Below are 17,142 nucleotides of genomic sequence, written 5' to 3'. Positions count from 1 at the left end.
TGGAGAAATATTCAAAGAAACCCAAACCTAGCAAACCAACCAACCAACCAACCAACCAAATGAACAAACAAAAAAAAAAAACCTGCAAAAAAGAATCTCCTTCCAAGAACTATAGAAGACAAACTCAGGAGATGTGTAAAGCTAAAGATTTCTGCAGTAATTTTAGCTTCCTTGAATATGCTGTGATTTGTCACACACATCCTCATCAAAGGAATGCAAAACAAGATTTCTACCTGGAGGTACTAGCTCAGTCCTTCTGCCTTCACTATTATCCATGTGGAAAATCTTTTTCTGCATTTGAAAATAGAATTGAATGGTTTAAGATGTGCATGCTCTTTCCTAAGCCCTTTTTGTGCTCACAGTCCTGCAGACCAAGGGGGGTAGGTGGTATGATGCTTCCTGAGCTCCAGCATAATTCTCATAAATTCCTGTCCCTTGTGTGCACTTGTGAAAAAGAGAAACACATGGGTCTGCTTTCCTACTTTAATCATCCCAATCAAGTCATTCCTTTGATCAACATCACAAATCACAGTACATTGCATATTCTACAGCAAGTAAGGGAAGGGTGTGCTGTAGATTGATATTCAAATGGCACATAAAAGATGTGGAGCACAGATCAAAGAGGAGAATGTTGTGTTTGGGCTTGTCAGTTGTGTTGTACTGTATTACTTACGTCTTTGGTTAACAAGGGTTCTGAAAACAGGCTGGGTCAATGAGCTGCTAGGGGAAAACTCACTTTCTGTTGGCTATTCAGAGAGCTATCATGCCAACCTTTTATTGACTCTGTTTTCTAATTTGATCACAAAACAGCTGAAGAGGCATGAAAATATGTATCCACACAAGGAACATCTAAAACTTTTACTGTGCTTTGGGTCGCACAACATCATTTTTCAGCCCATTAAGTCCTTATATATTGTTTCCATTTGCATGATGCTTATATATGGCTTCCATTATCATGCGAATCTGGCGAGACATGGAAGTTCTGCTACCCCCTTCACAGATGGGAGACCTGAGTATCTAAAGCTTAAGATCAACACTGAGCTTCTTTTGCCCAATTCTCTCTACAAGATATGCTATGCCCTGCAAGGACCCCACATCAGCTCCCCTTCTGCACTCTGAACATACACATCACCAAATCTGTTCCTATCACATGGTTGTCAATTAGCAATTAGCCCTTTTTTATCTCTCTGAAAATTAATAGCATGGCCCTCCTGTTCAGTTCTGTTCCTTCCAAAGCACTTCAAGCCTTCATTTATGCATGTGAGTATTGAGTTTTTTCAGGTTTGTTTTATTTATTACTATTATTATTATTATTATTATTATTATTATTATTGTGGTGGTAGTGAGTTAAGCATTATTTTTGTTTGATTTTCCTTAATAAATGAAGAATCACAGAATGGGTGAGATTGAAAGGGGCCACAGTGGATCATCTGGTCCAACCTCCCTGCTCAAGCAGGGTCATCCTAGAACACATGGCACAAGATTGTGTCCAGATGGCTCCTGAATATCTCCAGCAGGGAAGACTCCACAACCTCTCTGGACAATCTGTTCCAGTGCTCAGTCACCCACACAGTAAAGTTCTTCCTCATATTCAGGTAGAACTTCCTGTGCAGCAGTTTCTGTCTCTTGCCTCTTGTCCTTTTGCTTGCCACCACCAAGAAGAGCCTGGAAATGTCCTCTTGACACCATTCTTTCAGATATTTATAGACACTGATAATTCTTCCCTCAGTTGTCTCTTCTCCAGGCTGAACAGGTCGAGTTACCTCAGCCTTTCCTTGTAAAAGAGGTGCTCCAGTCCCCATCATCTTCATTGCCCTCTGCTGGACCTGCTCCAGGAGCTCCATGTCTCCCCTGTCCTGAGGAGCCCAGAACTGGACACAGCTATCCAGATGAGGCCTCACCAGGGCTGAACAGAGGGACAGGATCACCTCCCTCAACCTGCTGGCAGTGCTCTTCCTAATGCACCCCAGAATACCATTGGCCTTCTTGGCCACCAGGACACACTGCTGGCTCATGGACAGCTTGGTGTCCACCAGGACCCCCAGGTCCTTCTCTGCAGAGCTGCTTCCCAGCAGGTCACCCCCAGCCTGTGCTGGTGCCTGGGGTTATTCTTCCCCTGGGCAGGACCCTGCGTTGGCCTTTGCTGAACTTCAGAGAGTTCTCTGCCTCTCTCTCCAGCCTGTCGAGGTCCTTCTGAAGAGGTACACAGCACTCTGGAGTATCAGTCATTCCTCCCAGCTTTGTGTTACCAGCAAACTCTCCAAGAAGGCATCTGTCCCTTTGTCCAACTCACTGATGAGTAAGTTAAGCAATCATGTGCACAGTATTGAACCTTGGGGAACACCGGTATTGACAGGCCTCCAACTAGACCCTGTGCCACTGATTGTGACCCTCTGGGATTTGCTGTGTTTTATTTCTTAGAAATCCAATACTTTCATCCTCTAAAATCTTTAAAATTTACTGGCACAGATTGTCCACTCATATATGTAAAATTGACCGTATAAAATAGCCCATTTGCATATAAGTAAGCACATGCAAAACTGTTTGCAGAATCATGGCTTCACTGTGCACATCATAAATTTGGAGAGGGCTGCCTGTGGCTCTGGCTGGGCAGCTATACAAATGGCTGGCAAATAAGGAGCCAGCAGACACTTCCTTTTCCTTGCTTTTAGGAGTGGTCTACATCCCAAGGCACATACCTATTCAGTAAAAGAGAAACGCAGGCACTTCTTCCTGTGCTTCTGTTTCTCAGATTGAGGTTTGGGAACACTTACAGTGGGACAAGTAACTTATGCCAAGTCACAGTGGTTATTTGCATTGTGATCATCAGGGTGCAAGGCATGATTGGATGGTGATTCTCAGAATTAAATACTCTCCTTTTCTTGGAGTACTCAGTAAAGAATGAATAGCTAATTAGTAATTTGCTTTGGTGTTGTACGGTCAATGTAACTACCCTTAGATTTGTCGTTTCATTCAGTTGGGAGGAATTGAGCTAAAATAATGTGCAAAAAAGACTTGTGTGGGGTTTTTTTTGGTTTTTTTCTTCCCTAATCCATTTCAAAGCCTTGAGCTCTTACACAGGGCCTTTCGGCATATCTGAATGCCTTTGTCTGATTAGCTCTCAGAGAATGATTTCATGGGGGCATCCTTTTTACTGGGGTTCATGTGCTGGTAGCAAGATGTGTCCTTACTGGGCATTTTATTTGCTGAAGATTGAGAAAATGCTTGTGAAGGTGAGATACCAGCATGCTCATCACCTTTTACTAAGCATATTTCCATATTTCACCAAGGCTTTGTAAGTACTTGGTACAGAAACAGCTCTGTTTATTGGAGGTGCTTGTTCCCCAACCTCCTGGGACTGTGCCCAGTTGCAATCACAGCAGTGTTAGAGCAGTTCCTTCCTGTCCCTTTGATGTAGCATTTGCTTTTTAAATTTCACTCATTTTTCTCAGTCTGCTTTTTGGCTTGATTTCTGAAGGTACTGGAGCTCTTTCAGGGACAAAGCTTTAATAGGGAGCGCATGTTCCTCCCACCTCACTGTTTTGTTAATTCATAGTGTTAAAGCTTGAGCTATTTAATAGCTCAAACAACCTCTGCAAGGACTGCAGAGAACTGCAAGGACTACATCAAATACAGCATTCACGACATAATGCTTAGGAGAAGTCAGCTCTAATAACCAAGAGACTGAACTCTGTTTATTTCCCAGTTTCTCTCCTTAATCCTTCAAGTTACTGCAGGAGTTTAAAGAGTTTAGGGCTTTGGACGAGGCACTTGGTGCTTGCAGGATGAAACTATTAGATGTCAACTGCCTTGCAGCAAAAAGTGTAAGAACATCACTGTTAGAAAAACTGAACAGACTCTTGTATTTACTTTCATGATCCAAGAAGACCAAGGTGCAGATGGCAAATCTGACATCAACACCAGATCTAAATAGGTTATAAAGCATTTTGATTTAGACTGTCCAAGGTGTTTTATATAATTACAAAGCTTGTGTTTACAATTTTTTATCATAAAATTGGCAGAGGTCTTACAGCACAACACATGGATATTAGAGAACAACAGGCATTTTTCTCTCCATATACAGAAGAAGAATGAAGATATAAAACCCAAACTGAAAGCAGAAGGCATTGAATCTAGTATTTTTTCCCTATAGTGTGGCTAAAAGCACAATATATATTCCAAGTATACCTGGTATACCTGGAGGGATTTATTTTCCTTTAGACAACTCTTTTAAACCAACTTTTTTTCTTTTTTTTTACAAACACAACATGTGAGAGCTCAGGATTTCCTAAACAAATGTACTGTAAATTAACAGTTGGATTGAAAGAAACTGTAAGTGTTGTTTAATGGACTCAGCACACTTATTGTTCTTTATGTGAATAGTGTTATCTCTTCATTCGTGGTTAAGCAACTTACATTAATATTTTAAAATGGAAACAACACTCATTTCCTTTTAACATGTCCTACCTCCGTAGGATCAAGGTCCCAGTCCTACTCCAATGAAGTCTAGTAGGAGGATCCAAGTTAATTTTAGGAACTGTCAGACAAATTTTGCCTTCAGTTAGACCGTATGGGCTTCTGTGGGAGTAAGTGGGTGGTACAAGAAGCAGAATTACTCTGTTGTCCTTTCTTATTCATACTGTGCCAATCATCACAGCATCTGAACACTTTCCCAAATTAAGACTAAACAAAGAAGACTAATGTCTCTGTCATGTGAAATTTCCTCTCTGTTCCTCCCCCACAGAGAAAAGTTATGTGAATTCTGTGTGGGAGGGATGTTGTGATAATCACATAAACAAAAAAGGTAAATGTACATTATAAAAAAAAAGGAAAAAACCAGCAGACATGCTTATTTACTGCGTGTTGGGAAAGAAAAGTTTACATAAGTGAGCTTTATAATTGAACCAGAAATGCTTCTAATTTGTTGATATACTCTTCCTTGAAACAGATTTTCAAAATCCAGACGTGGTTTTCACTCACTGTAAACTTTCAGTAATGAACACTGGAGTCAAAATGGGAAGCCTAACAGTGTCAACCTAACAGTGGAAAGTATCATTATTACACAATGAAAAGAAAAAAATAAATGTAAAGGACATCTTATAATAATTTGAATTATTCACTAAAATCTACAGTGATAATGTTTATATTTATTTAATAAATTAAATTAATTGATCCATACGACAGAGAAACTCTGCAGCGTCAGTTCGTTTTGGGGGCCAAATGCAATGCAGAAGAAAATCTTGTCAGTTACATTTCAAGCCATCCATCCCAATACTTAGACTTGCACGACCTTAGATACAAATCTTCTGATGATGTTAATTAACCCTGTGTTAATTAATTCCCCGGTTTCAATGTTCCTGTGAATCTATTGATTGATAGCGTGCTTGCAGAAATTTTGCAAGTTCAAGGGACAACATCCCACAAAAAGGAGAAGACAATGCAGAGACCAGGACATACTCCAGTCCCACACACATTACCAATCAGATAATCTTGCTGCTGCACTAAACGTGGAAAATGCTGGACTATTTAAATAGAATCTAGGCTAATACCTCATCATACTGAAATGGCATTGTCTTTGCTAGGCAGAAAGCAGGGATGCTACAAAGTTCCTAGAGAGAATCAAACCAGCCCTTTCCCTAGGTATAAACTCTGCTTTCTTCCAGGTTTCTGTGACCACACTTAACACTGAGTCCGTTAAGTGCTGGGTGTCCTGGTTTCAGCAGTTACAGCTCTTTCTCCATAAAACAAGCACTGATGTGCACAACTGTCAGTCCTGATGGTCTATGCTGGTAGCTCCTTGTGCTAGTTTCATCTGGGATAGAGTTGATTTTCTTCATAGTATTGGGCTATGATATTATGCTGAATACAGACTGTTAATAATATTGAGATGTTTTTTGTTATTGCTGAGCAAGGCATACACAGAGACAAGGCCTTTTCTGCTTTTCATACTGCCATACTGGTGAGGAAGTTGGGGGTGCACAGGAGGCTGGAAGGAGACACAGCCAGGACAGGTGACCCCAAATGACCAAAGCGTTATTCCAGACCATATTACAGAAATATTAAGTGGAGGGAAGAAGGAGGAAGGGTGGGACCTTTGGAGTGGTGATGTTTGTCTTCCCAAGTCACTGTTACACATGATGCAGCCCTGTCCTCCTGGAGATGTCTGAACACCTGCCTGCCCATGGGAAGCAGTGAATCAATGCCTTGTTTTGCTCTGCGTGTGTGAGTGGCTTTGGCTTTCCCTATTAAACTGTCTTTATTTAAACCTATGAGTTCTGTAACTTTTACCCCCCGATTCTCTCCCTGATAGTGCTGGTGGGGGAGTGAGTGAGGGACTGCCTGGCACTTGGCTCCTGGCTGAAGTTAATCCGTGACAGTCCTTTACACAGAAATGTTAAGCTCTCTGCCATTAGCTTTTTTCCTCTCCCTTTTTTCCTGTCTTATCAGCAAAATTATCCCACTCCTACAACTGTATTTCTTGTGTGTTGATCAGGTTGTTATTCTCTTAAATTGGATGTTCTCAAGCATTGCCTTTTTATTTACTTTGAAATGCAAACTTCATTTCCAATTCCAGCACAATAGTTCTACACCAAAACCCAGGGGAGCTGTGAGTGGGTAAGGAATAAAATACCAGATTCACTTTAGACATACATATTTTATATAGAAATCACATAGCCTTTGGTTTCACAGTCAGGATTTTTTTATAGTCTCCTACATTTAGACTTGCTCCATCCCTGGAGCTGCTCAAAGCCAGGCTCGATGGGGCTCTAAACAACCTGACCTAGTGAAAAGTGTCATTGCCCACGAAAAGGGAGTTGGAACTAGATGATCTTCAAGGTCTCTTCCAGCTCATGATTCTATTTGACTGGATGACATGATTTGTGATTTGACTCACAGCAAATTGATAGATTGAGCCAGGGCTTAAGAGTTTGGTAATTAAACTTCCCTTCAATTTTCTGTATGCACAAACAGATTACCTGGTGATTCAGAGATTCTTACAAATGATAATCCAGCTGTCAGCATCACCAGAAAAGTCGGACACCTTTCCTTTGTTAAGTTTCATAATAGGATATGATCTAAAAACCTCTAAAAGATGCTGTTGAAGAAATCGCTCCCAAGCCTCGTCAGAGCTGAGGAGGTGGGATTTATCATAAATCAGATGAGGTCTGGAAGGCACTGAGCAAATCTCAGGTACAAAAGCAGACTTATAAAGCAGTTTTCTCAATCTTGTGTAACTGAACTACATCTTCATCTAGGTTGTGAAGCAGAATTGAATTTGGCGATTGACTCCCAGACTGAGCTTGTATAATTGAAAGGACAACTTTATCCAAGATCTGAATTTATAAAGGGCTGTTAAAAGAATGACCTGGATAGTTGCTTGAGTAATTTTTTTCATCAAAATGATTTCACAGAAAGCCCACAGCACCAAAGGCATTGTGTGTCTGTGCATGCATGTGCAAAACCATTTGTATTATTTTCTCCTATAGCCAGTGATTATGTATGTCTCTCAGAGGCTGCTACTGCATGTAACACTGTGAGAAACAGAGCAGAAATAATTTTAAAAATACACAGGCACTGCTTATACTCCTCTTTTCTTACTCTTATTGCCTCTTATTGGAAATATCAATCCTATGCTAAAAAAAAAAAAAAAGATTTTATTGTTCATTGTTGGTTTGCAGGGGTTTTGTTGTTTTGGTTTGGTTTTTAAGGTTGTATACCAAAGGTCCCTTTCTTGGATTATGTTCTTACCCATTAGGGATTTATATGACAAAGAAATGTTTTCATATTACTGGCTATGGGACCTAAATGTACTGTGAACTTCATTTGATCTAAATTAAAATAGCACTACTATATATACATGTACTTTTATATATATATATATATATATATATATATACACATACATTACTTCAATGAATTCTATTAAATTTGGTGGAGTTGTTTTTTAATTTATAGTCTTTTAACTGAGATCAAACTATGACCATGTTTTTTATAAAATGGTAAGTGAATTAGAGGAACCAATTTAAGATGTTTCTAGAAGGTCATCATTACAGAGCAGACCATGCTTCTTTCCTGTCCTTTCTCTTTGGGTGTCTTAGGTTGTTAAGTCAAAATAATGAATAATTTCTGAAATACTATTTTTTTTAGTGTTGGCAACTTTATCTATCTGCCTTTGACAACACATCAATCATGAGAAATACCTGGATCTCATAAATAACAGTTGGTCAGTATAAAAAAAGATCTGCAGTTTAAGGTGCTTTGATGTTATTTCATTTTATGTCCTTTGATTTGATTCATAAAGTGGTAGTTAGGAATTCTTTGTAGTACTCCTTAACTCAACTATATTCCCAGATGCTTTCCCTCTACTATAGCTTTGATTATATCTCAGGAGCAGTCCTTTTTGATTAGAAGGTGCCAGTTTTAAACTTCCATTCTTCAGGCTTAGTTTGCTGTTCAGGTTCTGGTCTGTTGCCTTCTGGGCTGTGACAAGAATTGGTCTCAAAAAAAACAAATCATTCTCAAAAAGACTCTTTTTCAGCTTGTTTCTTCTTTCTAAAGTATTTTATTGGGCAATATCAGCCACATGTCATTTTTTGAATTATTAGACTTCAGAGAGATTTACCAAACAAAGGATTGATCTTTAAAAGCTTGATTTTTACACTTGCAAAGAGTGATGTTATCCACAGCACATTTATAGTTCTATCTTCTTAGTTTTGAGACAAACTAGAGTTGAAAAGATGTTGGGTTTCATTGTGGGGAAGAAGAAGAAACTTGGTGAGCAGATTTTGACTTCATACAAATTTCCCAGAGTTTATCAATTATCTTTTATTATCGAAGATATCATGAAACCTAATTTACCACACTGTCATTCTGGATTCTGTTAAATTAAACAAAGTTTCTCAGGATTTACAGTAATATGCCCTAAATTAGGTTCTAGCCAACAGTTTCAAAAGGGAGAGAAGGTTTTGGCTGATTTCATTTTAGGAGCTCACAGTGATTTTTCTGGAAAAAAAAAGTGTGAGTTCACATTTCTCTGTACAATGTTATTGGGTCATGTTTATGGATTAGGTTCATCAAACTGCACAATATTAAACAACTGACACAATGGCAAGCTCATTCCCTTTTTTTAAAGTGCAGTAGGCATATGTGTTAGAAAATAAAGATGGAGTCTTCCTTAAGAGAAATGACATATGAATTCAAAACAAGGGTGACAGAAGAGGAAAATAAATACAGGAAATTTTTAAGGGAGGGAGGATAAAAATGAAATAATGAGCTGATGTGGCTGTCTGGATTTAACTTCAGAATTGCTTTATCATTTTAAAATAAATAAAGACCAGTCTAAAAGTCTTTAAATAAAGACTTATCCAGGAGTCTACTTAGGGAACTGAGTTTTGACAGATAAATAATAACCATATATGAGAAATAAGCATGTATGAGAGTAACTTGATGAAGCCTGTTGGTTTCCAGTCAGGTACTCAGGTTATTGAGACACAATGACAAATTTGGGTGGCAAATTTACAAGTCTTCTTATAATTTGGATTGATGTTGTAATTATGATATACTCAAATAGAAATGCTTTCGGTTCTGCAAGTAAGGCAAAGACCTTCTTCTTTATGCTCTAAATGAGCCAGAAGTTTAGGACATAAAATATTACTTTAAAAATTAAGAATGAAGTCTTCAGAACTTTGTATCATCTAAAATGATACATAGCTGGAATAAAGGACCACTTCCTTTTCTTGTTAGTGAGAGTGCAGCTTCCACTCTTCCAGAGTCATAAAGCCAGAGGTCCATAAGATTGCAAGAGTGATAACAGAAACAAAAAGCTGAAAAAGTCCAAATGGAGCCATAAAAAGGCCATTTTGCACAAACCAGCATATTTTCTAATTAATTCTTTACAAATCACTGGATTTACACCCATTCCCTATTTTTCACCTGCAAATTTCCAAAGGAATTAGGGATGCTGTTGGTCCAAACCTGATGCAGTTTCCAACAGTAATGCTGGCCAAGGAAAGCTTGGTATAAGTCACTACTTACCAGCTTGGGATTGCCACACAAAGTGACTGTGGGAAAAGAGGAAACAGAATACATCCTAGATATCCTAACACCTGCAACTGAGAGAAGAAATTAAATTAGGAAAAGCAAGCTATATAAAAGCATTCTGAATTTATGCTAATTTTGGGCTGAGGGTAGCAAAACTGCATGAGCACTGGGATGTTCTCAAAAAAATTTAGATGGTCTTTAATAGGAAAGTTTGAAAAGCACCATTTTCTGATCAGCTGCATATGTCACTTGCAGGTCAACGTCACTCTATTGTTCTGTGAGAAGGACATTGAGGTAAAAAACGTCCTGATCTCTCAGCATTTCGATAAAGCCATTTGTTTTCAGACTAAACAGTAAATTTATCATGCAAGAAAATCCATCGGGGGACTGTCTCTTGATTTTCAGGAGAGTATTTCAGAAGTCAGGAAATTGCCACTAGGTTTCCAGTATTCTGCATAAGACTGAAATTGGAAAAAAAATAAAAAGTCAATAACCTCAATGAAAGCCACAGTGCTTGCACATGGCATATCCCTTCTGTGAGGGGAATTAAACTTACTGAAACTATTCTTGCTCAAGTAGGCAGAAAACACATTTCTGTTCTACCTGTGACCTCTCACCAGGTCAATTCCATGCCCATCTACAAAGTCTGTTGTTGGCTAGCTAACCTGTGGGTTGTGTCTTAAGGTCAACAAAGTCATTGATTTGTAAGGACTGATGGAAATTTCTTCATAACTTTTATTAGAAGGTTATTTTCAAATAAAAAGCATTGCTTTTTTATTATACAAATTCAAAGTTTTCTGACTAGGGCAGTAACCACTTCATTGTTCTTGCGTCATATACAAGTTTTGACATGACACTGCTTTTCAAATATTCAGACAAGTGATCAGACACAGCCAAAAACAATTAATTAAGAAAATGACACAAGAAGAGCTTCAAATTTTCTTGTGGTGGTCAGACTAAATAAGCCCTTGCAGTACATTTTGCAGCCATTTGTTCTGGTTTTATAAAAATGCTCCAATCACTTTTTTCAGTCTTTATTGACAAGTTCTTGAAACAAACTAAATCATCTGGAAGTGTTTGTATAAGTGCTTAAAAGACAGAGAATTAAGTTCATACTTCCATTTATTATTGGATTGAAGATGGGATACCCCAAAAGGATGTGTTACAGAATACGAGGCATCCTTCACAAGGACAATTTAATGACATTTGCTAACTCTCTTGGCTAACGTTGCTCACCTAAGCCACCTTGTGTGGACTCTCTTTGGCTGTGTACCATTTTACTTCAAAAACTTTTCATTTTATACATCACAAAGAGGAAAAAGCAAGCACTGACCAGAGAACGGTGTCTACATGGTTGTTTATATGCAAATAAAATACCATTAGAAAGACCTGACATCGTCTAAAGAGGAGTGTGTTAGAAGTAATCTACTGTGTTGAATCACATAACTAAATTATTTGCCCCCACATGACGGGCTCTAAGTCCGCAGGTAGAGCACAGCGGCCAGGCCCCGGAGAGGGAGAGCTCTGCCTCCATCTCTTGGTGATCGAGAGGAAGGGCAGCCAAAGGAGACTTTCTCATCTGGATTCTTCGTTGATCCAAAAGCCAGGTGAGCAGATGCTTGAAGGGAGAGGACAGCTGTGCTGTGACACACAGGGAAGCTCAAGTAGAGATTCATTCATGTAAGCTTGTCGCCCAGGGCCTTCCCACCACTGCTTTGGGACCCACCCTAACTGCAACCAGAGGCTGTGGAGCTGATTCAAGAAGACAGGAAGAAGGTCTAGTTTGTGGTAAGGAATTCTTTCAAATTACTATCAGATACTGATTCCCAGTCATTAAAACCCATATGAATTTGGCAGGGTTCTTCAATATGCAGTGACAAAGAGGGAATCAAGAACAGAGAAATGCCTTTGCAATGGGATATGACATTTACTGCTGAAGCCAACAAGGCTGTCAGCAGAAGGACCAAAGCTAAATCCTCGCTGCAGTGCTAAAGGGTGCAGCTGCAGATGATAAACCCGGGAAACTTCCCAGCTGCCTGGAACCAAGGCTACCCCATGTGTCTGGAGATGGTGGGAACACACAAACCCCTGGCACCAGCCTTTGGCACCAGAGCCAGGTGGGAAAGCTGCCTCTCTGATGCTGGTCAGCTCTGGGCTGAGTTAAAAAACTCCTGCCACACAAAATGGGGATGATTGACGGGGTGATACACCACCCATAGCAGAGGAAGCTGCTCACCCTGCTCCTTTGACCATACAATAAAACTTCTGAGGCTGAGAGCTGTAAAACCTGCCTTACAGGGTGCTGAGGAAAGGGGAAAGTCTCAGCCACAGATCAGATCCTCGCTGCCTTGCCACCAGCTGCATAGCATAGGCAGAAATATGCAGGATTAAAGCCACATAAATGTCAAAAGCTTCAGGTTAAACAACTTTTAAAGATATACCATGACCCTTTACTTCCATAACATATGGTGTTTCATGGTTTTTCTCCTTGAAAAAAAGTTCTTAGTTCTCTCAGAAACCCCAGGTAGTCACCTATATGTGCTCCCAATCCCAAGTCTTGCTACTGCTACCAACTTTGGAAGAGGAATTAAATATATTTCAAAAATAACAATTAAAAAAAATGGGCTCATCTAATTGTTAGACACAAAATTCATTTCTTCACATTATACTGAACACATTACCTGTACTTATAACAGAGAACAGATACCACCCAAACTCACAAAATAAGATAACCAACTTTATTGCAACACATCTACCTTGTTCTATATTTAGTTACAGTTTTCCACCTGGAATATTTGCCTCTTTTGAGAGGTGGGCTTGTATTCACCCCTATTCTGTGGTTTCAAGTGCTCAGAGGTTTTAAGTCAAATCACGCCACTTTGAATTTCAACAGTATAAGCTCCTATAGCCACTCTTGTGCTATGACCTGTAGGGGGTTTGGGGCTTTTTATCCACTATTATTTGCACTCTGACTTTTAGCTTCAGCGTAACTGAGATTTTCATGGAAACATGAAGTAGACCAACTAAGGAGAAATAATATATAAAGCACAAGTCTTTGTTATTTCCTTTTACCTCCAAAAAATATATGACATTATAAACTAAGTAAAAGACAATGAAAATTACAAACTTCTACTTGAGAAAGCAATCAATATGCTATTCTTACAAAACTTCTTAAGTATGGAATTACCACTGAATCTCTATATAAGCCTCATTTACTGAGAACAAGCATGTGCTTAAAGGCTTTCTTGAATCAGGGTCAGTTTTTAAAAGTAATTATTCACTGAGAAAAAACAAAGTTTTAGGGACATCACGTTATGATAATCCCATGACTTTAAAGGGTAGGGATGATATCGTGGATGTCAACATTAAAAAAGAAACATTAAAGAGTTTGTGGATCAGCACACTAAGTAAAAACTAGTATTTCATTGTTTAACCTTAATCTTGATAATTTATTATGAATTTGTCAAGATTCATTAACCCTGAGATTCTCAACCACTAAGGAAACAGACATGTTCCAAATACTTCATGCTAAATGTCATTTCTTGGGAGATACAAGTGGGGTTTATGACTCCTAGTCTTAAAATCTTACCATTGGTCCTTTCTGCTCAGTGCCACTTTAAGACCAGAAATGTTTTGCTGCAGAGCGCAAAGATCACTTGGTTACTGAAGCAAATCTCCATCTCCTGCTTTTGTGCAATGAAACATTTTAAAATCTATTCGCTCTAGCTGCTAAAGAAAGGGAATGTAATACATTTAGCTCTAGGAATGGTGCTAGGAATCTGCCTAGCTTGCAATGAAAGAATATATTTGGTGAAATGGTAAAATGAAAATACCACTTTACTACTGAGCTGTGATCGAGACCACCAGGGCAGCTCAAGCCCGTGTGAAGCCATCTCAAGCACTAGAGTTATAGTTCAGTTTGGTTTAGTGGCAGTGACATTTTTCTTCTGAGTCAACAGACTTTTGGTTTTTGGTGGCTGTTGGCACATAATACCAGCCTTTGAAACACTGATTGCTCAGCCAAAGTTAACAGAAACAGCTGCAAAACAAGATGTCATTATCTCTGGGTCTAGCTCTGAGTAAGATACAAGAGCATTGCAATCTGTAAAGAGCAGTTCTTTAATAAGGGGACTTCTGAAGCCTTTGTTTTCTGCATACAAACAAGCCAAATTATAAATGTCGCTTGGCGAAATCTGAAAGTGGACTCTCAGAGACAGACTCTGTGTTCAATTTGCTGCTACTGCAAGAAAAAAATCTCCCTTCCACTGAGATGCTGTAGCTCTAATCACATTTTACAAGCCAGCTTTCCATGCAAAGAGCCAACAGAAGATGATGACTTCTTTGACTCATTTGCTTTGGGATGAAGAGTTAGGTGGGGGAGTTGGTGGTAGTTTGTTTTTTTAAAATTTCATGGTTTTATGTATAGCAGAACAGAAAGGTCTATTTACTCCTTTAAATGAATCTTAATAGTGTCAAATAACATTAGACAGTCTGATAGTTATTAAAAAACCATGCCTGATAAAGAACCACAGTATTGCACAGACATAAATAAGAAAGATTTTTGCATGAAGCCAACCATAAACACACATAAATACATCTCTGTAACTGCAGGACATTTTACTGACCCATTTCCCAGCTGACGCTACAAATATAAGTGCCTTTAAGCTGTTACAGTACTGCTGCTTACAAACAAAAAGTAACACATTTTAAATATTTCATTTTGTATCACATTAAAGTCATGCTGGGGCCACAAAAGAAGATCATGACTTTATGATCAATATTAGGTCTTCAACTATTGAGTTGTTTTAATGTTAGCCTTTGATTTCTTTTACGTTGAAGATATGCAGGGAATACTATTAACTGACTCTAATCTTGAAGAGTTCATGACCGTGACAAGTGTTAAATGCCTGGATTTCTACAGGTAGAATATAAAGTTGACTGAAATTATATAGCCAACCAACAATTGTGTAGACTTAATACTGGAAAATAAGGGACCTAGCTTCATGCCCTTTAAATTCTACAGACATTTAATGCTGAAGTAAAATGATTTTATTAGAATTATTTGGACTCTTTGTTCCAGAAGGCCTTCGCAAGTACATGTTTTTATAGATCTTCACAAGTTGTTTTATAACACATTTCTCCATCCATTTCTATTTTTTCAAAAGACAGTGACAATTCTTTGGAAAAACAATGCAAACAGGTTTTAATTAAAAAAAAGAAAAAAAAAAGCATGGTAATAAGGAAACTGTTTGGGTTAAGAAATGCAAAGCATGGAACAAAACACATATACCAGGGAGAGAGGATAGAAAGGCCGGGAAGAAAAAGTCATTGAGAGCAATTGCAGGGCTCTAAAATAGGCACAAGGATTAGGCAGTGGCCAGAACAGAGCAGTAGAACAGCTATTGAAAGGAAGTGGATTTATAAACAGGAGTTCAACAACAACAAGGAATGGCTTCAGTGCAGGAAGCTATGGTAAATAGGAATGGCTGGGCTTGTCCAGAGCTGTGGGAAACATTAAAAGAGTAAAAAAAGCTGAAGTTTTTTATTCATTTAAACATTTTAAGCATAGCATTTTCAAACTTAGAGAATTTGGTATTTTTCTGATACATGGATAAAATTATTTTCTTTCAATCCTACCCACTACTCAGTCTCCCTTTTAAGTTGAACATCTCTATGTAGCTACTAAATCTGTAGGAGAAGACACTTGCTTTGATTGGTTTCATAGTTTTTGCCAGAGTGGAACTGTCTTCCTAATATTAAGCAGGTATGAAGGCTCACAGTCTTTACTATGAAGTCATTAAACTTCAACATGTGAGTTTAAAGTTAAACAAATCTTCAGATTATTTCCTAAATATGCAGGTTTTTCCTAACTGAGGCCTTAGAATAGCACTGGTGCTCTTAAAAGCTGTGGACAGATACTCAAAAAATATTTTAAGCACTGCAATTAACTAGTAAAAACACTGTTAATGTTTCATACATACATTTTATCCTTTACAATACTCTTTTGAGAACTGTTTCTAAACATAGGGAATATAACTTAAATTTCTATTAAGACTCCAAATTGCCATGCCATTAACCTTTGGTAATCAAGCAGAGTTGTGGCTTCCAGTTCAAGGACTTTTCCTTCACAAGAATCAAGACCAGAAGAAAAGAGAAGTCATGGTTTTGTGGGGAGAGACTTTCAGGGAGCTTAACACTGGCTTTAGTCCTTGTGAGATTCAGAATTTGAAGCTCCTATCCCAGAAGACAAAAAATAAGCCAGACAACCAACACAACATACTGTCATGTTTTAAATGAGTTGTGTTTTGAACACAGATTCCCGAGAGCCGAGCTGATTTTGATGTGCCTATGCTCTTACAGCTCTCATGCAAGCTAGCCCTTCTGGACTGCTTTCAATCCTTTTAATTTCAACCCTACTAACATATGTGTCATTTTGGCTTCAGTTTTTGTAGCGCTCCACTTTGGGCTTTAGATGGGATACACAGGTGTGTTGACCAGTTTTGCTAAGAGATTTGATACACATTGTTGGTGAGCCGCAGAACCACCTTAATGCAGCCTTGTGCCTTTTTGTACCATCTTGCCAGACTGTTTTAGTGGAGTGGTAAATACAGTAATGCATTCTCTCCTGAGATATTAACATTTCTGGATTCGTGGCATGATTTGACAGGATCCAGATGCCAAATATGTATTTTTCCAGTGCTGTTGCCTGGAGGCATATCAGGCTCCAGATTTCTAAGGTGCAGTAGGAAAGCTAAACAGCATTCTCTATTGAGCAAAAATTTGGAAACTGGAGTTTGAAAAGATCGGACAAACTAACTGGCATGACGTGGCAGGATTCAGGATTCAGACGCAGATTTTCAGAGCATCCTGGTCTTGATTCTCACAGTTGACACCAACAGATCCATGCAGATCCACACTGGTTCTTTATTCAGAAATTGTGCTTCAGGTGCCCAACATCAAAAAGTTACCTGGCCACTAAATCCCTGCCTCTCCCTTGGCTTCAGAGAAGAATGAAGTGTTGGATAGTGGTTTATACACTTTTTATTTTTTTAAATCTATTTGGACATGCCGATGTGGGGACCAAAATAAAAACAAAACCGG

This window comes from Corvus brachyrhynchos, unplaced genomic scaffold (genome assembly GCF_000691975.1).
Source record: "Corvus brachyrhynchos isolate BGI_N302 unplaced genomic scaffold, ASM69197v1 scaffold14, whole genome shotgun sequence".
Classification (NCBI taxonomy): Eukaryota; Metazoa; Chordata; class Aves; order Passeriformes; family Corvidae; genus Corvus; species Corvus brachyrhynchos.
The sequence above is the reverse complement of the archived record's forward strand: the minus strand, read 5'-3'. Positions refer to the sequence as shown.